Source organism: Benincasa hispida, chromosome 6 (genome assembly GCF_009727055.1).
Source record: "Benincasa hispida cultivar B227 chromosome 6, ASM972705v1, whole genome shotgun sequence".
In the NCBI taxonomy this organism is placed as follows: domain Eukaryota; kingdom Viridiplantae; phylum Streptophyta; class Magnoliopsida; order Cucurbitales; family Cucurbitaceae; genus Benincasa; species Benincasa hispida.
The window spans coordinates 18952685-18964416 of NC_052354.1; the positions used below are offsets into that span (position 1 = coordinate 18952685).

Below are 11732 nucleotides of genomic sequence, written 5' to 3' on the forward strand. Positions count from 1 at the left end.
AGAGAGAGAGAGTGCAGTTCAGTTTGGTTTATCTTGATTTTTTAAATTCTTGAACCGTTAACTGAACTGAACCAAATGGTTTTCTAAATTATTGAATCGTAGAACCAATTTTTTTATTAAAAAATAAAACCAAACCATGTCTCGGTTCGGTTCAATGGTTTGGATGGGTTTTTGCAAGTCATGAGGGTTTACCAAAATGGACAAAATCATACTATTGTAGAGGTTTGTTGTCTTTATAAATTCAAACACAAATAAATGTGAATTGTAGAAAATAAGACTTAGGAATGTTAAACTTAATTGCATACTAATTAATAAATCAAAATGCAAAGCTAAAAACGTATAAATGATCTAAATTGTCTTAAATAACTGCTTTAGAAGGTAGAAAGTTTAATGTGCCGTTTCACTAGGTTTGACATCATGAATTCAAATGTAGTGCATACTTGACAAAATTTTCTTCACAAACTGCACAGTTCTTTTGTCTTCCCTGCCATCTTCCTATAAGGACTTTTCCCATGTCATCTTCATTTCGTTCCCTTCTTGACTCATTAAACTAATACATAAATTTGGGTTTGAAAATCTCTTTTCTTAGGAATTAGCTAGCTTTTGAAGATGTAGTGTGAAAGCTTCTTGAATCTTCTTTCTCTTGCTTCTTGTAATAGTTCCTACGAGTGCATGTAATTGTTCAATGGTTGAATTCATATCATCTCCCTTTCTTTAAGAGGTTTTGTTCTCAAATCAAGGTCTTCATTCCCTACAACAAAAGGAGTCAAATCAGTCACATTAAAAGTAGAACTTACATCGTACTCACCTCGAAGATCAAGTTTATAGGCATTGTTATCGATGCACTCTATAACTTGAAATGGACCATCTTTGCTTGGTTGAAGTTTAGACTTCCTCAAATTTGAAAACCTTTCCTTTCGTTGATGAACCCCAAATCCAATCACTCGGTTCAAAAAATAGTTTCTTTCTGCCTTGGTTCTTGGTATTGACTAGCTTTTGATTCTTCTTTTCAATTCTTTGTTTGATTTCTTTATGCAAACTTTTAATGTATTATGCCTTTGAAGTAGTTGCATCCCTAGTAAATATACTAGATGGAAAATGGTGATAAATCTAAAGAAGTTAATAGATTAAAGTCATACACAACCTCAAAGGTGAACAGTGAGTGGTGTTATATATTGCTCTATTTTAAGAAAACTCTACAAAAGGTTGAGTATCCTCCCAAGACTTGAGATTTTCAAAAAGTAGTGACCGAAGTAACCCCCAATGTTTGACTAACCACCTTAGTTTGTCCATTAGTTTGTCAGTGACAAGTTATTGAATACAAAAGCGTTGTTCTTAATTTTTCCTATAAAAATTTTTGTCACCCTACCTCGTGGTATAAGGAATAGGAGAACTATGCAGGCTATGCTCGATTTAGAAACATCCATAAATGTCATGTTACACTTAGTATATCAAAAATTAAGTGAAAGAATTGAATTCCGACGGAAGCGTGTGATCATGTTCTTTGATTTCTTGAAAGAATTAAAAATACAAAAACTAGAAGAAGGTTAAGCACCATATTTTTGTCGATCCACAAATGCAACAAAATCTTATCCTAGAATCGATAATCTTTTTCTCATAATCTTTCTTTTCTATGAGATCTTCCTTGTTATGACTTTGGTAAGGATCCGGCTTGTGGAAACCGCTCTTAAAAGATGAGAGGAAACGGGGAAGAATATTTTTTAGAGAAATTTTCTCTAAAAATTGGGAGAATTTTCTTTGGGAGAGAAATCACTACAAAATGACGGTAGAGAGGAGTTATATTCAAATTTCTTAATTTTGAAAATGACTCCTAAGGGGAGTTAATTTCAATTATGGGAGGGACTTATTTTGATAATTCCATTAACTCCCTCTCATATATGTGAAACACACAAAAAAGGAAGGTGTGGAACATGAAATCATTTTTTTAAAGAGCTCTCCCTCTCTCAGAGATCTTCTGCTTCCTCTACATTTTTCTCTCAAAGAAAAACTCTCCCTTCCTAACACCAAAATTAATCCATAGAAGCCCACAATTCTGTGATTCTCACCTAGAGAATAACGAAGAAGTTATTGTGGTTTTATTCGAGAACCGGTGTTCATTGAGCTGCTATGTTCGTGGTGTTTGAGATGAAGAAAGGAGGAGTGCAGTTCATGATTTCTTGTTGTGGAAAGAAAACATGAAAAAAGTGTTTCTTCAAAGGTTAGTTTCATTTTCCCTTTCTCTTCTCTAATTTTGTATTAGTAGCATGCTTAGGTTTATTTTTATTTATCCTTTTTCTATTGCCTCTGTAATTTCAAGTCATCTAAAACAAAATCAAGACATAAGACATTCCTTTGTTTCCATTGTAGGAATTTATATCCCTTCAATTGGTATCAGAGTCAAGTTGTGTCTCTAATTTTTATTTTCCAACTTAAAATCAAAGTTTTGGTGGGTGTTCATTACGCATTGTGAATGTATGATAGTTTGCACATGGATTTGTCAAAATTTGGCATAGATTTACTCCTTTAAAAGAGTTTAAAGTTGCAAGGGCCCGGTGTTTTGGGTATTTAATTTTCACTATTGAGTCTGTAAGTTCGTGTTTATGCATTTGCTTGGGTTCCTGAAGAGTTTGGTGGCCATTGGAACAAGAACGGACTGGAGAACGAGGCAGAGGAAGGCAATCTACCTTGAAACTTAAGACGCAACGTAATTACATTGCGCATTACGCTCTAAGGACGGTTAGCGTGTGCGTCAAGCAGTTCAAGATCGTGCATTCGAGTGGCAGTTGAAGCAATTTTTGCTTTTTTTTTGAATTAATTGTTAATATTAATTAATTTTATTATTTTTTAAATAATGAAATTATTATAAAAGGTATAATAATTTAATTAATTGTTTAGTATGCCAATATTTTGTCAAATGTTGTTGTTTATTATTCTATACATGTGATTTATGATTTAATTTATTATATTGCATAATGTACGCCATATAGTATAAAAATCTCACCACAGAATAAACATAAATTCATGCATCATTTTTAATATAAGTGTGATGTTATATAGTCGCATGATTTAATTAAGCATGCTCATGCATCATATTTAATATAATTGTTACATTATATGATTGCATGCATATATAACATGTCCATGCATCATTTTATATTATAATTGTTATAATATATAGTTTGGATGTTGGATGTAATTCATTTCATTACTTTATAATATAATTGTTATATATATTTTTAAGTATGTCATTAGATGCATGTATAGGTTTTAATTGTTTCATTATTCTTATTAAGTGTTATAAGTTAATGAAATTAGAATTAAAATCTAAATCAAAAGTTGCATGCAAACATATGTTAAATTAGTTTTAAATGATTTAAAATTAATTTCACCTAGACCTATGTTAATAATATTTCTAATATGATTAGAAATATGTTTAATCTTTTAATTTTCTTTTAATAGGATTAAATTGGATTAAATAAAAGATTAAATTTAAAACATAATTGTCTATATGGTACCTTTCTTAAGGAGGGTTCTATCTAGGCTGGGGTATTTAAGCTGACGGAAACGAAATACCCTTATCTGGAAACTGACATAGAAGGTGAATTAGATAAATATGTTATAAGCATGCAATAAATGAATAGATTTATTAAAGTGTTTAATAAACAAGAATCAATATTGTTAAACTATCCAATATAGGAATTATATTGAGAAAATTTAACAATCATTTAGTTAAATTATTAGTCGGATTTTTTTAAATTAATAATCTTTAGGTTTAAAAACTCACTGGGAGAAAAATGATGTATATGATATGTCAATTTCCTTTCACGTTTCTCCTTAAAAGGTTCATACTGTGAGATATATGCTCGGCCTTGAGACACCTTTGCTTGTGTTCTCTTTGAAGGAAATCTTATCAAAGAGAACCTATGAATGGAAGCAAGATTGTTCCAAATTCATTGTAACAGAAATACAAGCATTCACAAACAAACAAACAAGTTGTGCATTTACTAATAAATTATGGCATGCTTTCAATAAAACAAATACAAAGGAACGAGAGACATACCTTTGAAGAACTCTTCTTCTGTCTTTCTCTCGCTCTCGTTTGGAATAGAACCTCTCGCTGTCGTTATGATCATCTACCCAAATCTCTCGCTGTCTCTTCGCACACGAACAAACTTCTCCACGAACAAGCAACAACTTAGACACCCTCACTCAGTGACCTTGGTATTCTCGGAGTGAGAATCCAAGATGTGTGGGCTTTGTTGGATTTGGTAGAGGAAATGAGGAAAGAATGATCGCACTAAATGACCAAGCAAGTGGAAGAAGTTTATGTCTATCGTTGTGCTTGATCGTTTAGTAAAAGGTATACAATTGTTTAGTAAATCAGGTCTAATCGTTTAATGAATCTCGCTCTCGCGCGCGATCGCTTAGTAATAGATACACGATCGTTTAGGACGCATGTACACGATCGTTTAGGAAACACTTTGAGGCTGTTGTGTAGGCTCTCGTTAGCTAAACGATAGGTAGTGTACTCTTGTGAAGTGATTATCCGATACCCATTCAATTGAAAACATTTTTCATTTCATCCTTCAGTTATGAAAATTGAATACAACCTCCCACTTTCACGCGTGGTTATGGAAAAAACCACCAACAATTATCTCATAATTGTTTTACTTATAAATCAATATAATAACTAACTTATCATATTATATTTACAACCTATAATTTTAATAACACATCATATGCAACATTTAAACCATAGTCCTTTTCTTCTTTATTTGATTTAAATCATATTTATATCATTTTCCTCCAATTAATGTATCTCATACATCATGTCAACTATATCATATATAATTGAACCAATTTAATCATATCATATATAATCAAACTCCCTCTTGTCAATTTGAACATTTTAAATTGACCCAAAAACTGATTCGCAACTTGAATCCATTGAGCTACCAAGGGGACCTTATGAACCTGTAGCTTGAAGCTCCAACGGTATGTGAATAGTTGACTAAACTCTTTAGTCACAAAATCCACCATCCATTAACTGTCGGGCACTCCACTAAAGACTGACAACTGCACTCTTCTCGCCACAGATATATTTCTATGTCCACCAAACATAACCAGTCAACAGTATGTTAACCCTTCACAGATTCTCGTAAGTACAACTGGGTCAATTTACCGTTTTTCCCTTATAGTTACATCTAACTCCTTAAGTACCATTGATCCCTCTAATGAACAATATCTTATAGTCCTATTATGAGTGGACACCTCTCGGGGCATGAGAAGGTGTGTGGTACCACATCGTTCAAGCCCTGAAATTAGCCCTTAAGGGAGCAATTTATCTACTTACCACTGCTTCAGGGAAGGAGTGAATTCCATCTTGTGTAGCTGAGTTCCCAGCTTCCCAATTAGACGAATCCTCAAAGTGGTAGGTTTGAGTTGGCAATTTGGCCACTCACACCCATGCAAGTTTTTTTCATGAACGACATTATATAACAAGACTAAACCCTTCGTTGTCTGTTCTTATACAAACTCCTTTGTATAGGATGCCCCCGCTCGCATGTCTCCACATGAATGATCAAGATCAGACCATCTGTAGCACGTTTTAACACTTGTAACAATCTACAAAGCAAATCGCTGATAACGGGCAGAAATGCACATTATCATAGTGCTATGTTCTTAAACAATGTTAGATTGCGTTGATGAAATATGTTAATTTGCGTCCATTAAGCATCAATTTCATAATATTGCGGTCGTATGCGTTCATTGCATTAGAACAATAGAGTTTTGTATTTTTGTGCAGAATATGTGTTGACGCAATGCAAGAATTGCGATCATAGGAATTCATCGGTCGAGTGCTACTTCACCACAAGGCTTTGCGATGATTGTGCTCGTAAACATTTGCTCGAGAAGGATTGCCGCAACCTGGTCAGCGCATCTTGGTAAAAGGCTAATTAATCGCGATGGGACAAAAAGCTGATGATAGTCGAATCCAAATTAAGATGACAGCCGATAATGATCACAAAGTACATTCAGCTTTTTGATGCTAAGTCGTCCCATCTGTACAATCAAGAGAGAGAAGTCGTTGTTCACCTTGGATGTCTATAAATACCAGAAGCAGCCTTCAGAGAAGGGGTTCACGAATTCACTATTCTTTGTTCTACAAGTTTGCATGCCCTTGTTCATAGTTTTCTTTTGTTTTAAGGCAGATGTGAGAGAGAAGATTGTGCCGATAGATCGTTTTGTAAGCTTGGGAGAGCGCCGAAAGTTTCAAGGACAAAGAGAGGGTCGATACCTGTAGAAGCGGGAACATCTTTAGAATTGAATAGAGATTACAGTGTAAAAGCCTCGGTCAGCAAGGAATTGCTACCAGGCTCTCAACCTTTAACTTCCATTGTCATTTTGTACTCCACTCATTTATTGAAATGGAATCTATTTCTCTATATCTGTTCACTCTCTGTTATTCATGCATGAGTAGCTAAATTAGTTGAATGTGTTGAGAAACATTTAGCTAGCACAACTAGGGAATCTTCATGCTATGGGATTATCTTGTATTACGTATGCTTCATTCATCCATTAGAGATACTTGGGAGGGTAGTCTAAGGACAGGATCTAGATTTGGGAAGGTCAGGCTAGAATCTAGGCTTGGGAGAGTTAGATAAGAACACATAATCAAGAGATAGGAGCTTAGGAATGAGCATTACTTGTTATCAATGCATCGCATGCATCCTAGAGATAGGATACGATTGTAAGCAGTCACCTTGCTTTTATGCATTTTGCATCGTCGCATAGGACAAGAGTAGAGACTTAAAGATAAGCTCTATGAACACTTTTGCATTCAACACATGCATCCTAGACTTAGGAGCATTGCATTTGCATTGGAAAATGACTTGCTGTGCATGGTGGTAGCATGATTGCATAGTCTGATGCATTCCCAAGTAACGCTTGCTAAAGATCTTCTCAACCCATTCATCGTATACTCAGTGCATCTATCACACAACTTACTTTTCTCAAATCTATCGCATTTTATTTCTTTTCTTCATTAACGCAATCAACAACAAACCAACAAATTATTTATTTTGCCACCGCAAGGTTTTCCTAAAAATTACCAACACAATCTATTTTCACAAGTCCCTGTGATCGATCCTGGACTTACCAAGAAACTCAGAGAAATTTACACTTGGGTTCCACAGAGGAAACTTGAGTGCACAACGCAAATTCATCAATGCATATCATCCGCATTTCCACTTCATAAAAATAAGCATCAAGTTTTTGGCGCCGTTGCCGGGGACTTCGGCAAAATTGAGTGCTAACGATAATTTTTCCGATTTCTTTGCAGACTCTCAATCTTTGACGAATTATGACCCGGAGATTGAGAGGACATTTAGAAGGAGACTGAGAGACCATCAACAACAACCACAATTAGATAAAAAAGAGATGGCGGAGCAGTTTGAAAATGGAGCACCAAATGATAACAATGTCATGGCGAATCCAATCCTGTTGGCAAACGATCGCAATAGACCCATTAGGGACTATGAATTGCCAAACCTCTACGATTTCTCTCTGAGAATCATGAGGCCTGCCCTCGACGGAAGCCGATTTGAAATGAAGCCGATGATGCTGCAGATGATCAAGACTGCAGGACAATTCGGAGGAAGACGTGGCGAAGACCCGCATGCCTACCTCCGAAGCTTTATTGAAATCTGCAATACTTTTGTGTTCCTGAACATCTCTGCCGAAGAAGTTCGACTAACTTTGTTCCCATTTTCTCTCTGTGATCAGGCTAGGAAATGGGCGTATTCTTTCGAACCAGGAGAGATCACTTCTTGGGAACAGGTCATGGAGAAGTTTATGAAGAAATACTTTCCACCTACTGAGAACGCTAGACGAAGGAAACTGATTACAAATTTTGAACAAGACATGGACGAATCGCTCAGCGATGCCTGGGCGAGGTTTAAGAGGTTGGTCAGGTATTGTCCACACAACAGTTTGCTAGACTACCTTCAAATGGAAATTTTCTATCATGGTTTGAATCCCGCTTCGCAAAGCGCTGCCAATGTGGCAGCCGCTGGTGGTCTGCTTGATAAAATGTATGACGAGGTGAAGAACATCTTGGATCGCATCTCGAAGAACCATGAGGATTGGAGAGAGAGTGACCAGATATTGAGACTCAAAGACAATGATGCAAATAATGGTGCTATTGCTTCATTACAAAACCAAATGACCACATTGATGAACTTAATACAAGGAATTGCGATCAGCAGCACAACACCGCAAAATGGGCAAATCAACGCAATCAGTCAAAACACCGCAAGGTGTACGACTTGCGGTGATGGGCATGCGATGGAAGATTGCCCACAAATCCACAATTTTTTTACTTTGTAAAGAATAACCCCTTTTCGAATACCTACAACCCCGGGTGGAGAAACCACCCCAATTTTGCTTGGAAGACTCAACAACAGAATTTTCAACTTGTGGCATAGAAAGAAGAGCCATTAGGATTCTTCACACGCAACAATGGTCAAACGAGCAATCAAGCAAGTAACTCACAACCACCGCAATCCTCTTCCTTGGAAAGCCTATTGAAGCAATACATAGAGAAAAACGAAACGGTGCTTCAAAGTTAGGCTACATCCATCCGCAATTTAGAATTACAGATGGATCAGATTGTGAGTGAACTAAAGAGTAGACCGCAAGGAACTCTACCAAGTTCAACTAAACTTCCATGCAACCCGGGGGGATCAGATAAAGAGTAATGTGAGGTTGTGACATTTCGAAGTGGGAAGACTGTGGAGGGAGAAAAGAAGGAGCTTAGTCGAACAACTTCCATTGCAGCTGAACCTGAGATTATGGTGATGCAAGAAGAAGAAAGAGAAAAAGAAGCAGTAGAACCAGAGGTTGTGTCGACCTCAAAGCCAACTGAGATAGGAACTGTGAAAGTGCAGTTACCCCCTTTCCCACAGAGACTAAGGAAGAAAAAGAACGAAGAGGTACAGTACCAACGCTTCTTCTCTATGTTAAAGCAATTACATGTTAATACTCATTTCAGTGAAGCGATTGAGGAAATGCCTGCCTACACCAAGTTTCTGAAGGATATGGTAACTAAGAAGAGGGGAGCTAGAAAGTTTGCCAAGGTGGCATTGACACAAAGTTCCAAATCAATAATTCCACCAAAGATGAGCGATCTTGGGAGCTTTACCATTCTTTGCTCCATAGGAGGACTGTACATCGGGCAAGCCTTGTGTGACCTGGGAGCCAGCATAAATTTGATTCCTCTGTCAATCTTTAGACAGCAGAACATGGGGCAACTTGTGCCCACAACAGTGATTCTCTAACTAACCGATAGATCTATAGTGCATCCAGAGGAAAAGGTGAAGGATGTGCTGATAACCATTGATAAGTTTATCCTACCAGCTGACTTCATCATATTGGACTATGAGGCCGACAAAGATGTGTCCATCATTCTGGGGCGACCTTTTCTATCAACGAGTCATGCTCAAATTGATGTGCATAAAGGGGAAATCACTTTAAGCATCAACGGACAGAAGCTCAAGTTTAGCATAATTCGTGCCATGAAGTTTCCGGATGAAGAAGACCCGCATGACTCAGATGATGACCAGAGTGTGATTGAAGAAGAAAAGTTTGATAAAGAAAATGAAGAAGAGGATGTCAGCGCATCTATTGCTGCTTGTAATGCGATCACAACAAAAACAAGCAAGGAAGAAGAAATGATCGCAAAGCAAGAAGAAGAGCCAACAGAAAAAGAAGAAAGAAAAACAACGCAACCTTCCCTAGTGGAGCCACCAACACTTGAATTGAAGACCCTACCAACCCATTTGAAGTATGCATTTTTGGGGTAGAATGAGAAGTTGCCAGTTATCATTTCCTCTGCACTCAACGAAGACCAGGAGAATGCGTTGATGAGTATTCTTAGGAAACATGTGTGAGAAATTGGTTGGACGCTCGCTAACATAAGAGGAATTAGCCCTGCGTACTGCATGCACAACATTCGTCTTGAAGATGACCACAAAGCAACAATTGAACATCAACGCAGACTCAACCCTACGATGAAAGAGGTCAAAGAAGGAGATCATTAAATGGCTAGATGCGAGCATTATCTATCCTATAGTGGATAGAACATGGGACAGTCCTTTGCAGTGTGTGCCGAAGAAGGGCGGCATGACGGTAGTCCCGAATGAAAACAACGAATTAATACCGCAAAAAACCATCACTGGATGGTACATTTACATGGATTACCGCAAGCTGAATACAGCCACAAAGAAAGATCATTTCCCTCTGCTATTCATCGATCAAATGCTAGATCGTCTAGCTGGAAATGATTTTTACTGCTTTTTGGATGGTTATGCCGGGTACAACCAAATTATGATAGCTCTAGAAGATCAAGACAAGACCACATTCACCTGCTCATATGGGACCTTCGCTTTTCGCCGCATGCCGTTTGGCCTCTGCAATGCGCCAAACACGTTCCAAAGGTGCATGATGGCCATCTTTTCAGATTATATTGAGGACTCTGTTGAAATCTTTATGGACGACTTCTCTGTTTATGGGAACAATTATGAAGTCTGTCTAGCCAACTTGGAGAAGATACTGAAGAGATGCGAAGAGACGAATTTGGTGCTCAACTGGGAAAAATGTCATTTCATGGTGAAGGAGGGCATAGTGTTGGGACACAAGGTTTCTCGGGATGGGTTGGAGGTAGACAAAGCAAAAATCGAAGCAATTGAAAAAATTCCACCTCCAACAAGCGTGAAGGCTGTACGAAGCTTCTTGGGGCACGCTGGATTCTATAGACGATTTGTCAAAGACTTTTCTAAAATAGCACGACCACTGAGTGCGTTATTAGAGGCTGATAGAAAATTTGAGTTTGACAACAACTACGTCAACGCATTCAGAGTTTTGAAAGATGCGCTGATTATTGCACTCGTATTGATTGTGTCAGATTGAACACTTCCTTTTGAAATCATGTGTGACGCAAGCGGGTATGCGATGGAAGCAACCCTGACACAAAAGAGAAAAACAATTTTGCATCCCATCGCATACGTGAGTAAAACATTAAATCCTGCTCAAACAAATTATACCACCATAGAGAAAGAGCTCCTGGCAGTAATTTTTGCGTCGGAGAAATTTCGGACATATCTGTTGGGAACAAAGGTACTCATCCATACTGATCATTCGACAATATAGTACTTAATGACAAAGAAGGACACAAAGCCAAGGCTGATTAGGTGGGTTCTCCTCCTTCAAGAATTTAATATAGAAATAATTAACCGGAAAGGGACAGAGAATCAGGTTGCGGATCACTTGTCCAGACTGGAAAATCCTAAGGTTGACCGCAACAAGTCTGATGTGAGTACTGTATTCCCAGATGAGCAACTGTTCCATATAGAAGAATTGCCCTGGTATGCGGACATAGTCAATTATTTGGTTTGCGAGCAATTTCCTGAAGATTACACCTACCACCAACAGAAGAAGTTCAAACATGAATGCAGACATTATTATTGGGATGAGCCAATCTGTATAAAAGAGGGGCATACCAGATTTTTCGATTATGCGTACCAAATAATGCTCAACAACGCATATTATAGCAATGCCACGACTTATCTTATGGTCGGCACTTTGGAGGGCAGTGCACCGCAGCCAAAATTTTGCAGAGTAGATTCTTTTGGCCCACATTATTCAAGGATGCGGCTGACTACGTAATGAAATGT

General features: G+C 37.5%; 1 non-coding gene across 1 annotated transcript; it reads right to left on the bottom strand.

Annotated features, from left to right (window-relative positions):
• Positions 1 to 7887: 7887 nt before the first annotated feature.
• Positions 7888 to 7994, bottom strand: LOC120080684. Its single transcript, XR_005482633.1, has one exon. It is a non-coding gene; the product is annotated as a small nucleolar RNA R71 (small nucleolar RNA).
• Between the last annotated feature and the right edge of the window lie 3738 nt (positions 7995 to 11732).